The sequence below is a fragment of the Salmo salar genome, chromosome ssa05 (assembly GCF_905237065.1).
Source record: "Salmo salar chromosome ssa05, Ssal_v3.1, whole genome shotgun sequence".
Taxonomy (NCBI): Eukaryota; Metazoa; Chordata; class Actinopteri; order Salmoniformes; family Salmonidae; genus Salmo; species Salmo salar.
The window spans coordinates 22647079-22669912 of NC_059446.1; the positions used below are offsets into that span (position 1 = coordinate 22647079).

Here is a 22834-nt window from a genome sequence, read left to right on the forward strand (position 1 = left end):
CGTTCACAAAAAGCATAACAATTATTTTAAGAATTATAGATACAGAACTCCTCTATGCACTCGATATGTCCGATTTTAAAATAGCTTTTCGGTGAAAGCACATTTTGCAATATTCTAAGTAGATAGCCCGGCATCACAGGGCTAGCTATTTAGACACCCAGCAAGTTTAGCACTCACCAAACTCCGATTTACTATAAGAAAAATGTTATTACCTTTGGTGTTCTTCGTCAGAATGCACTCCCAGGACTTCTACTTCAATAACAAATGTTGGTTTGGTCCCAAATAATCCATAGTTATATCCAAATAGCGGCGTTTTGTTAGTGCGTTCAAGACACTATCCGAAAGGGTAAATAAGGGTTACGAGCATGGCGCATTTCGTGACAAAAAAATTCGAAATATTCCATTACCGTACTTCGAAGCATGTCAACCACTGTTTAAAATCAAGCCCATAGTACTCTGATCGGCCACTTGCCAAAAGCGATAATGTGTTTCAGCCAGAGGCTGCCTCGATATCGTTCAGCTTTTTCCCGGGCTCTGAGAGCCTATGGGAGCCGTAGGAAGTGTCACGTTAGAGCAAAGATCCTCAGTCTTCAATAAAAAGAGCCAAGATGAAGAACAACTTGTCAGACAGGCCACTTCCCATATAGAATCCTCTCAGGTTTTTGCCTGCCATATGAGTTCTGTTATACTCACAGACACCATTCAAACAGTTTTAGAAACTTTAGGGTGTTTTCTATCCAAATCAAACAATTATATGCATATTCTAGTTACTGGGCAGGATTAGTAACCAGATTAAATCGGGTACGTTTTTTATCCGGCCGTGTCAATACTGCCCCCTAGCCCTAACAGGTTAACAGTTACCCAATTATCCATATTACGGTGTTAACCTGTTGGGGGTAGGGGGCAGTATTGACACGGCCGGATAAAAAACGTACCTGATCAAATATTTTTTACCCCACTGTATGAATTACAATGAGCCTGTCCTCCGGTTTCTCCGTCCACCAGCCACAACTGACAACCCCTAGCCTCTTTGGTCCTGTGTGGCTCATTTGGTTGAGCTTGACGCTAGCATGGTTAAGGTTGTGGGTTTGGTTCCCGTGGGTCCAAATATAATACAAATGTATGCACATACTGTAAGTTGCTTTGGATAAGTGTCTGCTAAATGGCGTAGATACATACAGTACCAGTCAAAAGTTTGGACACCTATTCATTCAAGCGTTTTTTCTTTATTTTTGTAGCTAAAACTACATTGTAGAATAATAGTGAAGACATCAAAACTGTGAAATAAGACATATTGAATCATATAGTAACCGAACAAGTGTTAAACAAATCAAAATATATTTTAAGTTCTTCAATGTAGCCACCCTTTGCCTTGACAGCTTTGCACACTGTTGGCATTCTCTCAACCAGCTTCATGGGGTAGTCACTTGGATTGCATTTCAATTAACAGATGTGCCTTGTTAAGTTCATTTGTGGAATTACGTTCCTTAATGCGTTGAGCCAATCAGTTGTGTTGTGACAAGGTTCGGGTGGTATACAGAAGATAGCCCTATTTGGTAAAAGACCAAGTCCATATTATGGCAAGAACAGCTCAAATAAGCAAAGAGAAACGACAGTCCATTACTTTAAGACACGAAGGTCAGTCAATCCAGAACATTTCAAGAAATGTGAAACTTCAAGTGCAGTCGCAAAACCATAAAGCGTTATGATGAAACTGGCTCTCATGAGGACCACCAGAGGAAAGGAAGACCGAGAGTTACCTCTGCTGAAGAGTTGGTCATTAGAGTTACCAGCCTCAGACATCGGCAATTAACTGTTACTTCAGAGTTCAAGTAACATACACATCTCAACATCAACTGTTCAGAGGAGACTGCATGAATCAGGCCTTCTTGGGCGAATAAGAAGACTTGCTTGGGTCAAGAAACACGAGGAATGGATGTTGTCACCAGTCTAATCTATCCTTTGGTCTGATGAGGCCAAATTGGGGATTTTTTGTTAGAACCGCCACGCCTTTGTGAGACACAGAGTAGGTGAACAGATGATCTCTGCGTGTGTGGTTCTCAGCGTGAAGCATGGAGGAGGTGGTGTGGTGGTGCTTTGCTGGTGACACTGTCAGTGATTTATTTAGAATTCAAGGCACACTTAACCAGCATGGCTACCACAGCATTCTGCAGCGATACACCATCTGGTTTGGGCTCAGTGGGACTATCATTTGTTCTTCAACAGGACAATGACCCAACACACCTCCAGGCTGTGTAAGGGCTATTTGACCAAGGAGAGTGATGGAGTGCTGCATCAGATGACCTGGCCTCCACAATCACCCGACCTCAACCCAACTGAGATGGTTTGGGATGAGTTGGACAGCAGAATGAAGGAAAAGCTGCCAACAAGTACTCAGCATATGTGTGAACTCCTTCAAGACTGTTGGAAAAGCATTCTAGGTGATTACATCATGAAGCTGGTTGAGATAATGCCAGGAGTGTGCAAAGCTTTCAAGGCAAAGGTTGGCTACTCTAAATAATGTAACACTTTTTTTGGTTTACTACATTATTCCATATGTGTTATTTGATAGTTTTGATGTTTTCAATATTATTCTACAATGTAGAACATTTTAAAAATTAAGAAAAACCATTAAATGAGTAGGTGTGTCCAAACCTTTTGACCTGTACTGTATATGCGCTCCTCAGGAGTGGATTAAGTGGAATACTGTCAAATACATCGAACACATGGTTTTCCATGTGTTTGATTTCATTCACTCCGTTCCAGCCATTCTGCAAACATTTTTTTATACCCTACCAATGGCACAGGGTTCGCACTTTAGTAAATTTCTTGTCAGATTGTAAATCACCTCAGGCTTGACAGCTGCAGTTTAAGTGCGCGAGTGCCTCTATCGCCGCAGTGCAGACCACACAAATAGACCAATATTGTCTCTGGGGGGGTGCCTGTGCTTACTCAGGAAGTCAACAAACTCCGCATGACCGGTGAACATTTATGGATTTCTAAGACCTTAATTATGTTTATGAATTTAAGACTTTTATTATGCCATGTGATGTGATTACATGCAATGCTCCGGTTATCAGAACAACGCTTCATTGCAGTTCATATGAGAACGTGAGTACACCCAAAATGGATCACTCACACAGATTACGATAACCAGCTAGCTTGTTAACATAAGCACTCTTCGGAAGCAGTAGGAAGTGCATGAACATTTTATCACGATCGCGTTATACGGTGATGCTGACTTGTGAGTCCATAATCGTTTTATGAAGCGTTCGTAACAGTCACAAACGTTATGCTTAGAACGAGTACTGACAGAAAGGCAATCAATTACACATCACCGAAGCCCTTGATGAAAGTTAGCTTTGCATCGAAAATATGGTTGATTGAAAAGCCTTATTTTGAGACTTTGTAGTAACAATAACACTACAATTGTAGTCTGTACTTCAAAATACACACATTCAAAGTAAATATGAAAGTAGTTAAAATAGCTAATTTTCTAATCATTCATGCTCCGTTTCACTCCGTTTACAATGGAATTGCCCCAATGCGTATATGGTTGAGTCGTCAGCGTACATGGGCACACATGCTTTATTAAATGCCAGCGGCAGGTCATTGGTAAAAACAGAAAAGAGTAGAGGGCCGGCGAGTAGAGGGCCGGCGAGTAGAGGGCCGGCGAGTAGAGGGCCGGGGAGTAGAGGGCCTAGGAAGCTGCCCTGCGGTACAACACACTTTACATGTTTGACATTAGAGAAGCTTACATTAAAGAAAACCCTCAGTTCTATTAGATAAAAGGCATACACATATGTTTTTTTCAACAGGCTATGGTCAATAATGTCAAAGGCTGCACTGAAATCTTAACAGTACATTTCCCACAGTCGTTTTATTATCAATTTATTTCAACCAATCAGACAATTGTCAGTGCAGTACATGTTGAGTGCCCTTCTCTGTAAGCATGCTGAAAGTCTGTTAATTTGTTTACAGAGAAATAGCATTGTATTTGGTGAAGCACATTTTCTTCCAACAGTTTGCTAAGAGCTGGCAGCAAGCTGATAAGTCTGCTGTTACCACTCTTGGGTAGTGGAATGACTTTGGCTTCCCTCCAGGCCTGAGGACAAATACTTCCCTCTAGGCTCAGATGAAAGATATTACAGATAGGAGTGGCTATAGAGTCAGCTACCATCCTCAGTAGTTTTCCCTCTAAGGTATGTCATTATTGATCGATAACAATAATTTCCCCACCTCTCCCACACTAACTTTACAAAATTATAACTGGCAATGCTTTTCTTTAATTATTAGTTATTTTTATGAGTGAGTACGATGGCTCACTTAGTTGTTGGCATTTCCTGTCTGTTTGTCCACTTTGCCAATTTAAGTCATTAAAATAATTGGCAACATCAAATGGCTTTGTGACGAATAAGCCATCTGATTTGATTAAATGCTGAGTTGAATTTGTCTTTCAGCCCATAATTTAATTTAAAGTATTCACGTTTTTTTCCATTCTTTATATCATTGATCCTGGCTTCATAATAAATAAAAAAAATTGTGGAGTTTAGTCACATTTCTCAATTTGCAGTAAGTAAGCCAGACTTACTAGCCACTCCTTTTACCCCAACTCTTTCAACCATCATTTTTCAACTCCTCATCAATCCATGGAGCCTTAACAGTTCTAACAGTCAGTTTCTTAACAGGTGCATGTTTATCAATAATTGGAAGAAGCAATTTCATAAATTCATCAAGTGCAGCGTCTGGATGCTCCTTATTAATCACACCAGAACAACATATATTTTTAACATCCTTCACAGCACAATCTTTTGTTTGTTCTCTGATATACTATTTTAGGCCCAGTTTTCGGAACCTTGGCTTTCCTGGATATAGATACTATATTGTGATCACTGCATCCAATGGGTATGGATACAGCTTTAGAACAAAGTTCTATAGTATTAGTAAAAATGTGATCCATACATGTGGATGGTCTTGTTCCTGTAGTGTTTGTAAACACCTTAGTAGGTTGATTAATAACCTGAACCAGATTACAGGCACTGGTTACAGTAAGAAGCTTCCTCTTGAGCGTACAGCTTGATGAAAACCAGTCAATATTCAGGTCCCCAAGAAAGTAGACCTCTGTTTTCATCACATACACTATTAAGCATTACACACACATTATTTAGATACTGACTGTTAGCACTTGGTGGCCTATAGCAACACCCTGAAAGAAAAGGCTTTAGATGTGCCAAGTGAACCTGCAACCACAACACTTCAATAGCACTTGACATAAGGTCTTCTCTAAGCATTATAGGGACATGGCTCCAAATTTATACAGTGAGGGGGAAAAAGTATTTGATCCCCTGCTGATTTTGTACGTTTGCCCACTGACAAGGAAATTATCAGTCTATAATTTTAATGGTAGGTTTATTTGAACAGTGAGAGACAGAATAACAACAACAAAAATCCAGAACACGCACGTCAAAAATGTTATAAATTGATTTGCATTTTAATGAGGGAAATGAGTATTTGACCCCCTCTCAATCAGAAAGATTTCGGGCTCCCAGGTGTCTTTTATACAGGTAACAAGCTGTGATTAGGAGCACACTCTTAAAGGGAGTGCTCCTAATCTCAGCTTGTTACCTGTATAAAAGACACCTGTCCACAGAAGCAAGCAATCAATCAGATTCCAAACTCTCCAACATGGCCAAGACCAAAGAGCTCTCCAAGGATGTCAGGGACAAGATTGTAGACCTACACAAGGCTGGAATGGGCTACAAGACCATCGCCAAGCAGCTTGGTGAGAAGGTGACAACATTTGGTGCGATTATTCGCAAATGGAAGAAACACAAAATAACTGTCAATCTCCCTCGGCCTGGGGCTCCATGCAAGATCTCACCTCGTGGAGTTGCAATGATCATGAGAACGGTGAGGAATCAGCCCAGAACTACACGGGAGGATCTTGTCAATGATCTCAAGGCAGCTGGGACCATAGTCACCAAGAAAACAATTGGTAACACACTACGCCGTGAAGGACTGAAATCCTGTAGCGCCTGCAAGGTCCCCCTGCTCAAGAGAGCACATATACATGCCCGTCTGAAGTTTGCCAATGAACATTTGAATGATTCAGAGGACAACTGGTGAAAGTGTTGTGGTCAGATGAGACCAAAATGGAGCTCTTTGGCATCAACTCGTCTCGCCGTGTTTGGAGGAGGAGGAGGAATGCTGCCTATGACCCCAAGAACACCATCCCCACCGTCAAACATGAAGGTGGAAACATTATGCTTTGGGGGTGTTTTTCTGCTAAGGGGACAGGACAACTTCACCGCATCAAAGGGACGATGGACGGGGCCATGTACCGTCAAATCTTGGGTGAGAACCTCCTTCCCTCAGCCAAGGCATTGAAAATGGGTCGTGGATGGGTATTCCAGCATGACAATGACCCAAAACACACGGCCAAGGCAACAAAGGAGTGGGTTATTTGCCCCCACAAGCTTTCTGAGCAACAAATTCTAATAATAATCTTTTTAAAAAAGACTAAAAACATCAGGACATCAGCCCCAATTGATTTTTATTTAAGGAATCTGTTCCTAAATATTCTCTCACAGGAGATGTGATTGTATACAAATGTAGGCAAGGTTGAAAATGATTGACTAAAACAATCATTATATATTCTATTTCAATTATATATATTTTTCTTAGGCTGGCTTAATTTTGTCATGTCCATTCAATGCAACTGATATCCATGCGACGGAACCAAATTTTTTGGGTGACTCTATTGCCAATCTTACTGTGTTATACTGACTGACATTGTAATTGTTTAGTTCAGCATAGAAAGGGATAGCTAATTGGCCTAATTGAGTTTCGCAGTGTACTGTTTCAGGCCTCTGACATCTAGCATCAACTAAGGGGTCTGGAGTCTGGACCTCTATAGTGTAAAGTCAGTCGTGCTCAATAACAGGATTCCCCAACTGGTTTTATTTGTCCCCACAAGCTTTCTGAGAAACAAAGAAAAACACCAGGAAATCAGCTCCAAGTGATTTCTATTTAACTTCTTGCGGATCAGTGGGAAGCTACCGTCCCATTTCGACACCTTCCGGTGAAATTGCAGAGTGCCAAATTCAAATAAAATTACTATAAATATTAAACTTTCATGAAATCACAAGTGCAATACATCAAAATAAAGCTTAACTTGTTGTTAATCCAGCTGCCGTGTCAGATTTCAAAAAGGATTCACGGCGAAAGCAAACCATGCGATTATCTGAGGTAGAGGTCGACCGATTAATCGGAATGGCCGATTTCAAGTTTTCATAACAATCGGTAATCGTATTTTTGGACACCGATTTGGCGAATAGTTTTTTTTTACCCCTTTATTTAACGGGGCAAGTCAGATAAGAACACATTCTTATTTTCAATGACGGCCTAGGAACGGTGGGTTAACTGCTTTGTTCAGGGGCAGAACGACAGATTTTTACCTTGTCAGCTCGGGGATTCAATCTTGCAACCTTACGGTTAACTAGTCCAACGCTCTAACCGCCTGCTTTACATTGCACTCCATGAGGAGCCTGCCTGTTACGCGAATGCAGTAAGAAGCCAAGGTAAGTTGCTAGCTAGCATTAAACTTATCTTATAAAAAAAAACAATCAATCAATCATAATCACTAGTTAACTACACATAGTTGATGATATTACTAGTTTATCTAGCCTGTCCTGTGGTGCATATAATTGATGCGGTGCGCATTCGTGAAAAAGGACTGTCATTGCTCCAACGTGTACCTAACCATAAACATCAATGTCTTAAAATCAATGCACAAGTATATATTTTTAAACCTGCATATTTAGCTAAAAGAAATCCAGGTTAGCAGGCAATACTAACCAGGTGAAATTGTCACTTCTCTTGCGTTCATTGCACGCAGAATCAGGGTATATGCAACAGTTTGGGCCGCCTGGCTCGTTGCGAACTAATTTGCATGAATTTTACATTTACATTACATTACATTTAATTTAACATTACATAATTTTACGTAATTATGACATAACATTGAAGGTTGTGCAATGTATCAGGAATATTTAGACTTAGGGATGCCACCCATTAGATAAAATACGTAACGGTTCCGTATTTCACTGAAAGAATAAACGTTTTATTTTTGAGATGATAGTTTCCGAATTCGACCATGTTAATGACCTAAGGCTCGTATTTCTGTGTGTTTATTATAATTAAGTCTGATTTGATAGAGCAGTCTGACTGAGCGGTGGTAGGCACCAGCAGGCTTGTAAGCAGCTCTTTGCAATGCTTCAAGCATTGCGCTGTTTATGACTTCAAGCCTATGAACTCCCAAGATTAGGCTGGTGTAACCGATGTGAAATGGCTAGCTAGTTAGCGGGTGCGCGCTAATAGCGTTTCAAACGTCACTCGCTCTGAGACTTGGAGTAGTTGTTCCCCTTGCTCTGCATGGGTAATGCTGCTTCGAGGGTGGCTGTTGTTGTGTTCCTGGTTCGAGCCCAGGTAGGAGCGAGGAGAGGGACGGAAGCTATACTGTTACACTGGCAGTACTAAAGTGCCTATAAGAACATCCAATAGTCAAAGGTATATGAAATACAAATCATATATCGAGAGAAATAGTCCTATAATTCCTATAATAACTACAACCTAAAACTTCTTACCTGGGAATATTGAAGACTCATGTTAAAAGGAACCACCAGCTTTCATATGTTCTCATGTTCTGAGCAAGGAACTTAAATGTTAGCTTTCTTACATGGCACATATTGCACTTTTACTTTCTTCTCCAACTCTTTGTTTTTGCATTATTTAAACCAAATTGAATATGTTTCATTATTTATTTGAGGCTAAATTGATTTTATTGATGTATTATATTAAGTTAAAATAAGTGTTCATTCAGTATTGTTGTAATTGTCATTATTACAAATAAAATTAAAATAATCGGCCGATTACTCTGTATCGGCTTTTTTTGGCCCCCCAAATAATCGGTGTCGGTGTTGAAAAATCATAATCGGTCGACCTCTAATCTGAGGACAGCGCCCAGCACACAAATGCATAACAAGTCATTTTCAACCAGGGTTGCGACACAAGTCAGAAATAGCGATATAATATATGCCTTACCTTTTGAAGTTCTTCTGTTGGCACTCCAAAAGGTCCCAGTTACATTACAAATAGTCCTTTTATTCGATTAAGTCCTTCTTTATATCCATAAAAACTCAGTTTAGCTGGCGCGCTTCAGTTAATAATCCACACGGTTTCCCTCCTTCAAAATGCATACAAAATGAATCCCAAACGTTACCAATAAACTTATCCAAACAAGTCAATCAATGTTTATAATCAAACAATACGTACCCTAATACGCAAATAAACGATAAAATTTAAGACGGAGAATCGTTATTGTCTTTACCGGAGATAAACAAAAAGAACGCGCTCTCTCCCCTCTACCAAAATTATGGCTCAGCGAACTGGCAAACACTGTACACTTAGAAAGAATTAGATATATTCTGAACAATAAATTATCAACATTTGATCAAATCTGGCAGCCTTTCCTCTCTTACTTGGACCAGGCGGCGCTGTGAATTTGCACTTTTTAACGCACTCTCAATTGTCATATGGTAATCTACCTTTGGGCAGCATGTGCTGGCCCCGCCACCTGAGCAGTTGGGAGGTGAAGAGGGTGTAATAAAGAGGGGTATAAGTGGGGGGGTTACATCAACCCTTTTCTTTCTACTTGTTCTGTATGTCTTGTTTTGTAATATTTGTTTTGTGCCCAGAACTCTGGGTCTTTTGGTTAATGTCTGTTTTCTTATGTTTAGATAAGAACTGTACACTTGTCTTTTATACCTATACACCATTCTTGTGTGTGTTCAAGAAAAAATATTTGAACAAAGTACGCGCTCTCTCGGCCTTGCGCTTGGAAACACTACAGCCAAAATGGGAGCCACTCAGAAAAACTACAACTTCCCCCTCATTTCTCTTTAAACCAGCCTGAAACTCTTTCTAAGGACCGTTGACATCTAGTGGAAGCCCTAGGAACTGTAATTTTGGAGGGTTTCACCTTATAATAAAAATGCCAGCCATTGAAATCAGTGGTAGGCTGAATTCCTTTTTTGGGGGGATGGTTTGTCCTCAGGGTTTCGCCTGCCATTTCAGTTCTGTTATACTCACAGACATTATTTTAACCTGTTAGGGCTAGGGGGCAGTATTGACACGGCTGGATAAAAAACGTACCCGATTTAATCTGGTTACTACTCCTGCCCAGTAACTAGAATATGCATATAATTATTGGCTTTGGATAGAAAATACTCCAAAGTTTCTAAAACTGTTTGAATGGTGTCTGTGAGTATAACAGAACTCAAATGGCAGGTCAAAACCTGAGAGATTCCTTTACAGGAAGTGGCCTGTCTGACCATTTATTGTCTTTCTTTGACATCTCATTCAATTACAAAGGATCTCTGCGGTAACGTGACACTTCCCACGGCTCCAATAGGCTCTCAAAGCCCGGGAAAAACCTGAATGTCATCATCCCAGCCCCAGGCTGAAACACATTATCGCCTTTCTCAAGTGGCCGATCAAGGGACAATGGGCATTAGGCGCGTGCACTGGTCGCCCCCGTCTTTGTGTTTTTTCCTCTGTTTGCCGAAAAGGAGATTCCCGGTCGGAATATTATCGCTTTTTTACGAGATAAATTGCATAAAAATTGATTTTAAACAGCGGTTGACATGCTTCGAGGTACGGTATTGGAATATTTAGATTTTTTTTGTCACGAATTGCGCCATGCGCACGACCCTGATTTACCATTTCAGATAGTGTCTGGGACGCATGAACAAAACGCCGCTATTCGGATATAACGATGGATTATTTTGGACCAAACCAACATTTTGTTATTGAAGTAGCAGTCCTGGGAGTGCATTCTGACGAAGACAGTAAAAGGTAATCAAACTTTTATAATAGTAAATCTGATTTTGGTGAAGGCTAAACTTGCCGGGTGTCTAAATAGCTAGCCCGTGATGGCTGGGCTATGTACTTAGAATATTGCAAAATGTGCTTTCACCAAAAAGCTATTTTAAAATCGGACATATCGAGTGCATAGAGGAGTTCTGTATCTATAATTCTTAAAATAATTGTTATGCTTTTTGTGAACGTTTATCGTGAGTAATTTAGTAAATTGTTCGTAAATTCCCCGGAACGTCACATGCTAATGTAAAAAGCTGTTTTTTTTATATAAATATGAACTTGATTGAACAAAACATGCATGTATTGTATAACATAATGTCCTAGGTGTGTCATCTGATGAAGATCATCAAAGGTTAGTGCTGCATTTAGCTGTGTTCTGGGTTTTTGTGACATTATATGCTAGCTTGAAAAATGGGTGTCTGATTATTTCTGGCTTGGTACTCTGCTGACATAATCTAATGTTTTGCTTTCGTTGTAAAGCCTTTTTGAAATCGGACAGTGTGGTTAGATTAACGAGAGTCTTGTCTTTAAATAGCTGTAAAATAGTCATATGTTTGAGAAATTGAAGTAATAGGATTTTTAAGGTATTTGAAAATCGCGCCACAGGATTCAACTGGCTGTTACGTAGGTGGGACGAATTCGTCCCGCCTGCCCTAGAGAGGTTAACAGTTTTAGAAACTTTTAGTGTTTTCTATCCAAATCTACCAATTATATGCATATCCTAGCTTCTGGGCCTGAGTAGCAGGCAGTTTACTTTGGGCACGCTTTTCATCCGGACGTCAAAATACTGCCCCCTATCCCAAAGAAGTTAAGGAATCTGTTCCCAAGTGTTCTCACACATGATCGTATACAAATGTAAGCAAGGTTTAAAATAATTGTTTTAGTCAAACATATCTGTTTGGTCTTCTTGCAATCAATTTGCATTCCACTGAATCTAGTTGATAGTCCCTGGGATAGCGGCTGTTCAGGAGCCTGTTGGTGCCTGAGTTGATCAAATTTATTTATATAGCCCTTCTTAATCAGCTGATATCTCAAAGTGCTGTACAGAAACCCAGCCTAAAACCCCAAACAGCAAGCAATGCAGGTGTAGAAGCACGGTGGCTAGGAAAAACTCCCTAGAAAGGAAGGAAGAAACCTAGGAAGAAACCTAGAGAGGAACCAGGCTATGAGGGGTGGCCATTCCTCTTCTGGCTGTGCCGGGTGGAGATTATAACAGCACATGGCCTAGATGTTCAAATGTTCATAAATGACCAGCATTGTCAAATAATAATAATCATAGTAGTTGTCGAGGGTGCAACAAGTCAGTAACACAAGAATAAGTGTCAGTTGGCTTTTTCATAGCCGATCTTTGAGAGTATCTCTACCGCTCCTGCTGTCTCTAGAGAGGTGAAAACAGCAGGTCTGGGACAGGTAGCACGTCTGGTGAATAGGTCAGGGTTCCAGCAGGTCTGGGACAGGTAGCACGTCCGGTGAACAGGTCAGGGTTCCATAGCTGCAGGCAGAACAGTTGGAACTGGAGCAGCAGCACGGCCAGGTGAACTGGGGACAGGAGAGAGAGAGAGAGAGAGATGACCCTAGCCCCCCCCCGATGCATAAATACCGGAGGCTGAGACAGGAGGGGTCAGGAGACACTGTGGCCCCATCCGATGAAACCCCCGGACAGGGCCAAACAGGTAGGATATAACCCCACCCACTTTGCCAAAGCACAGCCTCCACACCACTGGAGGGATATCTCCAACCACCAACATACCATCCCGGGACAAGGCCGAGTATAGCCCACAAAGATCTCCGCCACGGCACAGCCCAAGGGGGGCGCCAACCCAGACAGGAAGACCACGTCAGTGACTCAACCCACTCAAGTGACGCACCCCTCCCAGGGACGGCATGGAAGAACACCAGTAAGCCAGTGACTCAGCCCCCGTAATAGGGGTAGAGGCAGAGAATCCCAGTGGAAAGAGGGGAACCGGCCAGGCAGAGACAGCAAGGGCAGTTCGTTGCTCCAGCCTTTCCGTTCACCTTCACACCCCTGGGCCAGACTACACTTAATCATAGGACCTACTGAAGAGATAAGTCTTCAGTAAAGACTTAAAGGTTGAGACTGAGTCTGCGTCTCTCACATGGGTAGGCAGACTATTCCATAAAAATGAAGCTCTATAGGAGAAAGCCCTGCCTCCAGCTGTTTGCTTATAAATTCTAGGAACAATTAGGAGGCCCGCGTCTTGTGACCGTAGCGTACGTGTAGGTATGTACGGCAGGACCAAATCGGAAAGATGGGTAGGAGCAAGCCCATGTAATGCTTTGTAGGTTAGCAGTAAAATCTTAATCAGCCCTTGTCTTAACAGGAAGCCAGTGTAGGGAGGCTAGCACTGGAGTAATATGATCAAATTTTTTGGTTCTAGTCAGGATTCTAGCAGCCGTATTTAGCACTAACTGAAGTTTGTTTAGTGCTTTATCCGGGTAGCCGGAAAGTAGTGCATTGCAGTAGTCCAACCTAGAAGTAACATAGGCATGGATTAATTTTTCTGCGTCATTTTTGGACAGAAAGTTTCTGATTTTTGCAATGTTACATAGATGGAAAAAAGCTGTCCTTGAAATAGTCTTGATATGTTCTTCAAAAGAGAGATCAGGCTCCGGAGTAACGCCGAGGTCCTTCACAGTTTTATTTGAGACGACTGTAAAACCATCCAGATTAATTGTCAGATTCAACAGAAGATCTCTTTGTTTCTTGGGACCTAGAACAAGCATCTCTGTTTTGTCCGAGTTTAAGAGTAGAACGTTTGCAGCCATCCACTTCCTTATGTCTGAGACACAGGCTTCTAGCGAGGGCAATTTTGGGGCTTCACCATGTTTCATTGAAATGTACAGCTGTGTGTCATCTGCATAGCAGTGAAATTTAACATTGTTTTCGAATGACATCCCCAAGAGGTAAAATATATAGTGAAAACAATAGTGGTCCTAAAACGGAACATTGAGGAACACCGAAATGTACAGTTGATTTGTCAGAGGACAAACCATTCACAGAGACAAGACAAACTGATATCTTTCCGACAGATAAGACCTAAACCAGGCCAGAACTTGTCCATGTAGACCAATTTGGGTTTCCAATCTCTCCAAAAGAATGTGGTGATCGATGGTATCAAAAGCAGCACTAAGATCTAGGAGCACGAGGACAGACGCAGAACCTCGGTCTGACGTCATTAAAAGGTCATTTACCACCTTCACAAGTGCAGTCTGTGCTATGATTGGGTCTAAAACCAGACTGAAGCGTTTCGTGTACATTGTTTGTCTTCAGGAAGGCAGTGAGTTGCTGCGCAACAGCTTTTTCAAAAATGTTTGAGAGGAATGGAAGATTCGATATAAGCCGATAGTTATTTTTTTTATAATTTCTGGGTCAAGATTGGGCTTTTTCAAGAGAGGCTTTATTACTGCCACTTTTAGTGAGTTTGGTACACATCCGGTGGATAGAGAGCCGTTTATTATGTTCAACATAGGAGGGCCAAGCACAGAAAGCAGCTCTTTCAGTAGTTGGAATAGGGTCCAGTATGCAGCTTGAAGGTTTAGAGGCCATGATTATTTTCATCATTGTGTCGCGATATAGTACTAAAGCACTTTAGTGTCTCCCTTGATCCTAGGTCCTGGCAGGGTTGTGCAGACTCAGGACAACGGAGCTTTGGAGGAATACGCAGATTTAAAGAGGAGTCCGTAATTTGCTTTCTAATGATCATGATCTTTTCCTCAAAGAAGTTCATGAATTCATCACTGCTGAAGTGAGAGCCATCCTCTCTTAGGGAATGCTGCTTTTTAATTAACCTCTTACATCTAGACGTTCCGCTAGCGGAACACCTGCTCCAATATCCAATGATAGGCGTGGCACGAATTACAAATTCCTCAAAAATACAAAAACTTCAATTTTTCCAACATATGACTATTTCACAGCATTTTAAAGACAAGACTCTCCTTTATCTAACCACACTGTCCGATTTCAAAAAGGCTTTACAGCGAAAGCAAAACATTAGATTATGTCAGCAGAGTACCCAGCCAGAAATAATCAGACACCCATTTTTCAAGCTAGCATATAATGTCACAAAAACCCAGCAGACAGCTAAATGCAGCACTAACCTTTGATCTTCATCAGATGACACACCTAGGACATTATGTTAGACAATACATGCATGTTTTGTTCAATCAAGTTCATATTTATATCAAAAAACAGCTTTTTACATTAGCATGTGACGTTCAGACCTAGCATACCCCCCGCAAACTTCCGGGGAATTTACTAACAATTTACTAAATTACTCACGATAAACGTTCACAAAAAGCACAACAATTATTTTAAGAATTATAGATACAGAACTCCTCTATGCACTCGATATGTCCGATTTTAAAATAGCTTTTTGGTGAAAGCACATTTTGCAATATTCTAAGTACATAGCCCAGCCATCACGGGCTAGCTATTTAGACACCCGGCAAGTTTAGCCTTCACCAAAATCAGATTTACTATTACAAAAGTTTGATTACCTTTTGTTGTCTTCGTCAGAATGCACTCCCAGGACTGCTACTTCAATAACAAATGTTGGTTTGGTCCAAAATAATCCATCGTTATATCCGAATAGCGGCGTTTTGTTTGTGCGTTCCAGAAACTATCCGAAATGGTAAATCAGGGTCGCGCGCATGGCGCAATTCGTGACCAAAAAATTCTAAATATTCCATTACCGTACTTCGAAGCATGTCAACCGCTGTTTAAAATAAATTTTTATGCAATTTATCTCGTAAAAAAGCGATAATATTCCGACCGGGAACCTCCTTTTCGGCAAACAGAGGAAAAATCACAAAGACGGGGGCGGCCAGGGCACGCGCCTAAGCCCACAGTCCCTTGATCGGCCTCTTGAGAAAGGCGATAATGCGTTTCAGCCTGGGGCTGGGATGACGACATTCAGGTTTTTCCCGGGCTCTGAGCGCCCATGGAAGAACGTAGGAAGTGTCACATTAGAGCAGAGACCCTTTGTTTTTCAATGGGATAGGTTTAAAGGCAATACAACACATCAGGTATCCACTTCCTGTCAGAAAATGTCTCAGGGTTTTGCCTGCCAAATGAGTTATGTTATACTCACAGACACCATTCAAACAGTTTTAGAAAATTTAGGGTGTTTTCTATCCATATGTAATAAGTATATGCATATTCTAGTTACTGGGTAGGAGTGGTAACCAGATTAAATCGGGTATGTTTTTTTATCCAGCCGTGTCAATACTGCCCCCTAGCCCTAACAGGTTAACCAGAACATGAATAATATTCAAGGTGGACGAATGCATTCTCTTTTATAACGTATTGGAACGAGGGTACCCAACATGAACTCGCGCGCCAGGTGTCTAATGGGCCATCATCGTTCCATGGCTCTTGTTCGGTCAGATCTCCCTCCAGAAGACTCAAAACACTTTGTAAAGGCTGGTGACATCTAGTGGAAGCAATAGGAAGTGCCAAAATATTCCTCAGCCCCTGTGTTTTTCAATGGCATAGGTTTAAAGGTAATACAACACATCAGGTATCCACTTCCTGTCAGAAAATGTCTCAGGGTTTTGCCTGCCAAATGAGTTCTGTTATACTCACAGACACCATTCAAACAGTTTTAGAGAACTTTAGGGTGTTTTCTATCCATATGTAATAAGTATATGCATATTCTAGTTACTGGGTAGGATTGGTAACCAGATTAAATCGGGTACATTTTTTTATCCAGCCGTGCAAATACTGCCCCCTAGCCCCAACAGGTTAACTGATTTTTGTCCTCTGAAGTCCTTGGGTAGGCAGAGGGAGTCTGGAAGGGCATCAAGGAATCTTTGGGTTGTCTGAGAATTTATAGCACGACTTTTAATGCTTCTTGGTTGGGGTCTGAGCAGATTATTTGTTGCGATTGCGAATGTAATAAAATGGTGGTCCGATAGTCCAGGGTTATGAGGAAAAACATTAAGATCCACAACATTTATTCCATGGGACAAAACTAGGTCCAGAGTATGACTGTGCAGTGAGTAGGTCCAGAGACATGTTGGACAAAACCCACTGAGTCGATGATGGCTCTGAAAGCCTTTTGGAGTGGGTCTGTGGACTTTTCCATGTGAATATTAAAGTCACCAAAAATTTGAATATTATCTGCGATGACTACAAGGTCCGATAGGAATTCAGGGAACTCAGTGAGGAACACTGCATATGGCCCAGGAGGCCTGTAAACAGTAGCTATAAAAAGTGATTGAGTAGGCTGCATAGATTTCATGTCTAGAAGCTCAAAATACGAAAACGTCGTTGTTTTTTTGGGGGTAAATTTAAATTTGCTATCATAAATGTTAGCAACACCTGCGCGGGGGAAATGGTCACTAGTGTAACCAGGGGGTGAGGCTTCATTTAACACAGTAAATTCATCAGGCTTAAGCCATGTTTCAGTCAGGCCAATCACATCAAGATTATGATCAGTGATTAGTTCATTGACTATAACTGCCTTGGAAGTGAGGGATCTAACATTAAGTAGCCCTATTTTGAGATGTGAGGTATCACAATCTCTTTCAATATTGGCAGGGATGGAGGAGGTCTTTATACTAGTGAGATTGCTAAAGCGAACACTGCCATCTTTAATTTTGCCCAACCTACATCGAGGCACAGACACGGTCTCAATGGGGATAGCTGAGCTGACTACACTGACTGTGCTAGTGGCAGACTCCACAAAGCTGGCAGGCTGGCTAACAGCCTGCTGCCTGGCCTGCACCCCATTTTATTGTGGAGCTGTTGATGCACCGGTACCCCTTTTCCGAGCCTTCCTTTCACACCGCCTGATATAGACGTCCTGGAAGGCAGGGAGCTCGGCACAGTTACGTTTCCTAGAGTTGAGGATCTAATCACTGGATTGTGATAAGGGTCTCTGGTACTGTGTGTTAGACATGTCTCCGTCGTGGTGCTTAAAGTTGCTTGTAAGAAAAAAACATTGCTGCCGATTGTGCCTCATATGGAGGAGAATTTTGTATCCTAGCAACACAAGAAAAGCTCCTTGCTCACAGGCATCAGTTCAAGGCAGTCAAGAGGACTCACTGTCTGAAAGGAAAGGGGATACTTTGTCAGTTGAACAACTGAATGCATTCAACCGAAATGTGTTCCGCATTTAAACCAACCCCTCTGAACAGATGAGCAGCTGTTTACATGCAATCAAATGTGGTCTTTTAATGATTCACGTAAGCCCACATTGCATCAGAAGTAATGATGATGATCGTTGTGCTCATGAATGTGGATGTAATCCTGTTTACCACTCGCAGGCCTGATGTTTTGACTCCTAGAATGGATCTAATCACCAGATTGTGTTGAGGGTTGCTTGTACTGTGTTAGACATGTCTGTCGTAGAGTTGCTTGTAAGAAAAAAACATTGCTGCTGATTGTGCCTTGACTCCTATTTCTTTTTCCCCACAGGGTCACCTCAGAGAGTGTTGTACATCCAAGTGGGTATTTTGTGAGGTGAGTTTTTACATAATTTATAGGGCTTGACATTCACTTTTTTTGCCACTTGTTTTTCAGACAAGTAGGACTGGTTCAAGTCAATTCGTTTTTTTTTATCTGTTACACTATGGGCCAAATATTTTCCTGAAAATTGAGTTTAATGATGCAAGGAACCATTTTACAATATAAAATGCCTTATCATTATTATGCCTATTACCTTACAGAGAATCAGACACTTTTAGGCTAATCTCTACCTTTTGGCTTATTTGCATATTCAAGCCTCTCTCAAATACAACACTGTCATTTTGTCTCTCCTGGAGGATGGCCACCCTTCATGGGCTATAAAATATTGCAAATTTACAACCAAGTACGTTTTGTCTTTTTACAAAATAATTTCCTCATTCAATGAGTAAGGGGTGAAATGGCTAAAGTAGGCTACTTCAAAGCAAGGTAAGTAACTAATGCTGAGTTTAGATGGTACGCGTTAGACGGTAGACCACAAACTGGATGTCATTGTTTTCAATGAGAGCACAGCGGTAAATGCCGTTGAGACAGGCCTTCAGCATGGTAGATGGGACTTGCCGCCAGAGTTCCAATATTTCAACTTTTGCCATCTGCCGTGGCGTTATTTTCTACTGGATGTTGATTTGCACTGTTTGTTTACTGTAATCACCGTAGTAACGCATACCGTTGTGCTGGCTTGCTTTTGCATCAGTTTTCTTGCTTTCTTGACCTGCTATAAAGAGTGGTATGACGGTTTTTGCGTCCCTCATCTAAATGCAGCATAAGACATGTTTATCCATAACCTTGTAAATCAAAAATGTTCATGTTTCAAGGGAGATTAATTGACCACATGGGAGATATTTCTCAGTTAGGTTATTTTAAGAAAAAATTTAAAGTTCTCAGATTGACATGACCACTGTTGAATAGACGGGAATCCCTGCTTTCTAACGGTGTCAGATTTATTTCTCAGCTCCCAATAGAGGTGCCGGGAGACGGTTTTACAACCAGAGTAGGCAACGCATTGGTTTATTAACTTGTTATGGCTAGGGGGCAGTATTTTCACGGCCGGATAAAAAATGTACCCGATTTAGTACGGTAATGAAACGCGTCGGGCACGTAACCCTTCGCACCCTTGGATAGTGTCTTGAACGCACGAACAAAACGCCGTTATTTGGATATAACTATGGATTATTTTGAACCAAACCAACATTTGTTATTGAAGTAGCAGTCCTGGGAGTGCATTCTGACGAAGAACACCAAAGGTAGTCAAACTTTTCTAATAGTAAATCGGAGTTTGGTGAAGGCTAAACTTGCTGGGTGTCTAAATAGCTAGCCCTGTGATGCCGGGCTATGTACTCAGAATATTGCAAAATGTGCTTTCACCGAAAAGCTATTTTAAAATCGGACACCTCGATTGCACAAAGGAGTTCTGTATCTATAATTCTTAAAACAATATATGTTTTTTGTGAACGTTTATCGTGAGTAATTTAGTAAATTCACCGGAAGTGTTCGGTGGGAATGCTAGTTCTGAACGACTATTTTACACCATTTTAAAGACAAGACTCTCGTTAATCTAACCACACTGTCTGATTTCAAAAAGGCTTTACAACGAAAGCAAAACATTAGATTATGTCAGCAGAGTACCCAGCCAGAAATAACCAGACACCCATTTTTAAAGCTAGCATATGTCACAAAAACCAAAACCACAGCTAAATGCAGCACTAACCTTTGATGATCTTCATCAGATGACAACCCTAGGACATTATGTTATACAATACATGCATGTTTTGTTCAATCAAGTTCATATTTATATCAAAAACCAGCTTTTTACATTAGCATGTGACTAGCATTCCCACCGAACACTTCCGGTGAATTTACTAAATTACTCACGATAAACGTTCACAAAAAACATAACAATTATTTTAAGAATTATAGATACAGAACTCCTTTATGCAATCGCTATGTCCGATTTTAAAATAGCTTTTCGGTGAAAGCACATTTTGCAATATTCTGAGTAGATAGCCCGGCCATCACAGGCTAGCTATTTTGACACCCACCAAGTTTGGTACTCACCAAACTCAGATTTACTATAAGAAAAATTTGATTACCTTTGCTGTTCTTCGTCAGAATGCACTCCCAGGACTTCTACTTCAATAACAAATGTTGGTTTGGTTCCAAATAATCCATAGTTATATCCAAATAGCGGCGTTTTGTTTGTGTGTTCAAGACACTATCCGAAGGGTAAAGAAGGGTGATGCGCGTTTCGTGACAAAAAAAATCAAAATATTCCATTACCGTACTTCGAAGCATGTCAAACGCTGTTTAAAATCAATTTTTATGCGATTTTTCTCGTAAAAAAGCAATAATATTCCGACCGGGAAACCCTGTTTTCGTTCAAAGACTGGAAATGTAAACATGGGGTCGCCTCGTGCACGCGCGCACCAGTCTCATTGTTCTCAGATCGACCACTTACCAAATGCGCTACTGTTTTTCAGCCAGAGACTGGAGAGTCATCATTCAACGTTCTGCCGGCTTCTGAGAGCCTATGGGAGCCGTAGAAAATGTCACGTTACAGCAGAGATATTTTGTTTTGGATAGAGATGATCAAGAAGGCCAAGAAATGGTCAGAGAGGGCGCTTCCTGTTTGGAATCTTCTCAGGTTTTGGCCTGCCATATGAGTTCTGTTATACTCACAGACACCATTCAAACAGTTTTAGAAACTTTAGGGTGTTTTCTATCCAAATCAGACAATTATATGCATATTCTATTTACTGGGCAGGAGTAGTAACCAGATTAAATCGGGTACGTTTTTTATCCGGCCGTGCAAATACTGCCCCCTATCCCCAACAGGTTAAACTTTCTGGCCATATCAGATATGCCTATGTGCTAGGATTGTTTGTTACTTACAACCTCATGCTAATCACATTAGCCCGTTATCTCAACTGTCCCACCGGGGGGACACCGATCCCGTAGAGATAAATGGATTTCTCTTCTTCCATTTATTTTTATCTTAAACTCTCAATGGAGTGCACTCATATTGGTCCCTGAGAGCTCAATGCCGACTCCAGTAGGCTATATTATTGAACAGAACAGCAATTTATGACACCGTAATATGGATAATTGGGTAATTGTTAAGGTAATAATTGAGTCAATATATCATGATATACATTTTTGTCAATTTCGCCCAGCTCCAGGGTAAAATGCCTTGGTAAAGGGTTTGAGGGGATTCAGTCTGTGTTAAGCTGCGTACACGGTGTCAGTGGCTAATGTCCATACTTTTCTTTCCCCTCCAACCCTCCATCTGCCTGAGAATCAGCGTTTATATCAGGAAAATGTGCAGCCTGACATTGGACTGGTAGCATTTGAATTTAATGGACTGATATGCATTGGGTGCGTAACCTGATTAGGGCGTCCACCCACGTTGCTCAGAATTACAGAAATCACATTTTAGATTATGGTAATTCATATTAACAGAACAATCAACTTGAGGCCATAGGCTACACGCGAATGTTCATTCCATAATGCAATTAGTGAGAAAACCCTGTTGTCAAAAGCGCACTGCACATGCAAGGTTTCATATGACAGAGATGAAAATATCCGTTAGAGATGTAGAAAGAGGGGAGATCTAATGATGCAACAACTAGCATGGGTTGCTAATATGACTAGGATTGTGCCTTTGCTTACTAGACAATAAAAATAAAAGTTAATTTGGAAACCAGTAGAACATGAGAGAAATAGGCTACTGGTTTCAATTGCATATTGAAAGTCTTTATAAATAATTCCCTTCACGTTTCTATGGTTGTATTTTACTTTGAAGCAAGGCAAGACATGCCTCATAATATGAATTAAAACATTCATGTTTCATTATGTTTTCAAAATGCATACTGCCTCCAGCTAATTGCGAAGGGGTGTGTGACACGCTGAAGCCTAGCGTTGCCTGTATGCACTTGAATGGCGAATTGAATACCAATTGAGAAATTAAAATGGTAGCTCTTTTTAATCGTGGCCATGAACTGTTTTTAACACGTGATTGCATTTAGAATTGTTACGCAATGACTGGACTTACAAAATAACCTTTCACTACAGCGGCAACAAATGAGCTGTTTGAGAAGCTGTAGCAGCAGCTCTCGAACTGTGACAGATTTTCCGCTCATAGACTCTATCTATATGCTGTACGCATGTGATAAACATAACTAACGAAAATACACACGCGCCAATTTAATTCCTCTTAATTATGCAAATTAGCCTATAGACTGTTATGCATAACCTCTCAAATGTATTTCGATCGAAGGCTATTTCCATCAATAATAAAGCAATATCTTGTAATGCGATTTATTTATTTTTCTTCTCCTGGACTATTGGCCAGTGACAGTTTTATTGGCTTTTTAATTTTTTGGGATTTGCCAAAATCTGGCTATTACCGGC

At 40.9% G+C, this 22834-nt stretch overlaps 1 protein-coding gene across 5 annotated transcripts in view; it reads left to right on the forward strand.

Moving 5' to 3' along the window:
• The window catches only part of LOC106604462 (ecto-NOX disulfide-thiol exchanger 2), a 325983-nt gene that overhangs the window by 9538 nt on the left and 293611 nt on the right, over positions 1-22834 (forward strand). For 4 of the 5 annotated variants that reach the window (XM_014199101.2, XM_014199098.2, XM_014199100.2 and 1 more), the window contains exon 2: positions 18380-18424. The exons of the other annotated variant lie outside the window; for it this stretch is intronic. The gene's annotated coding sequence lies outside the window, so the exon portion shown is untranslated. The remainder of the gene's footprint in view (positions 1-18379; positions 18425-22834) is intronic. 5 annotated transcript variants of the gene reach the window in all.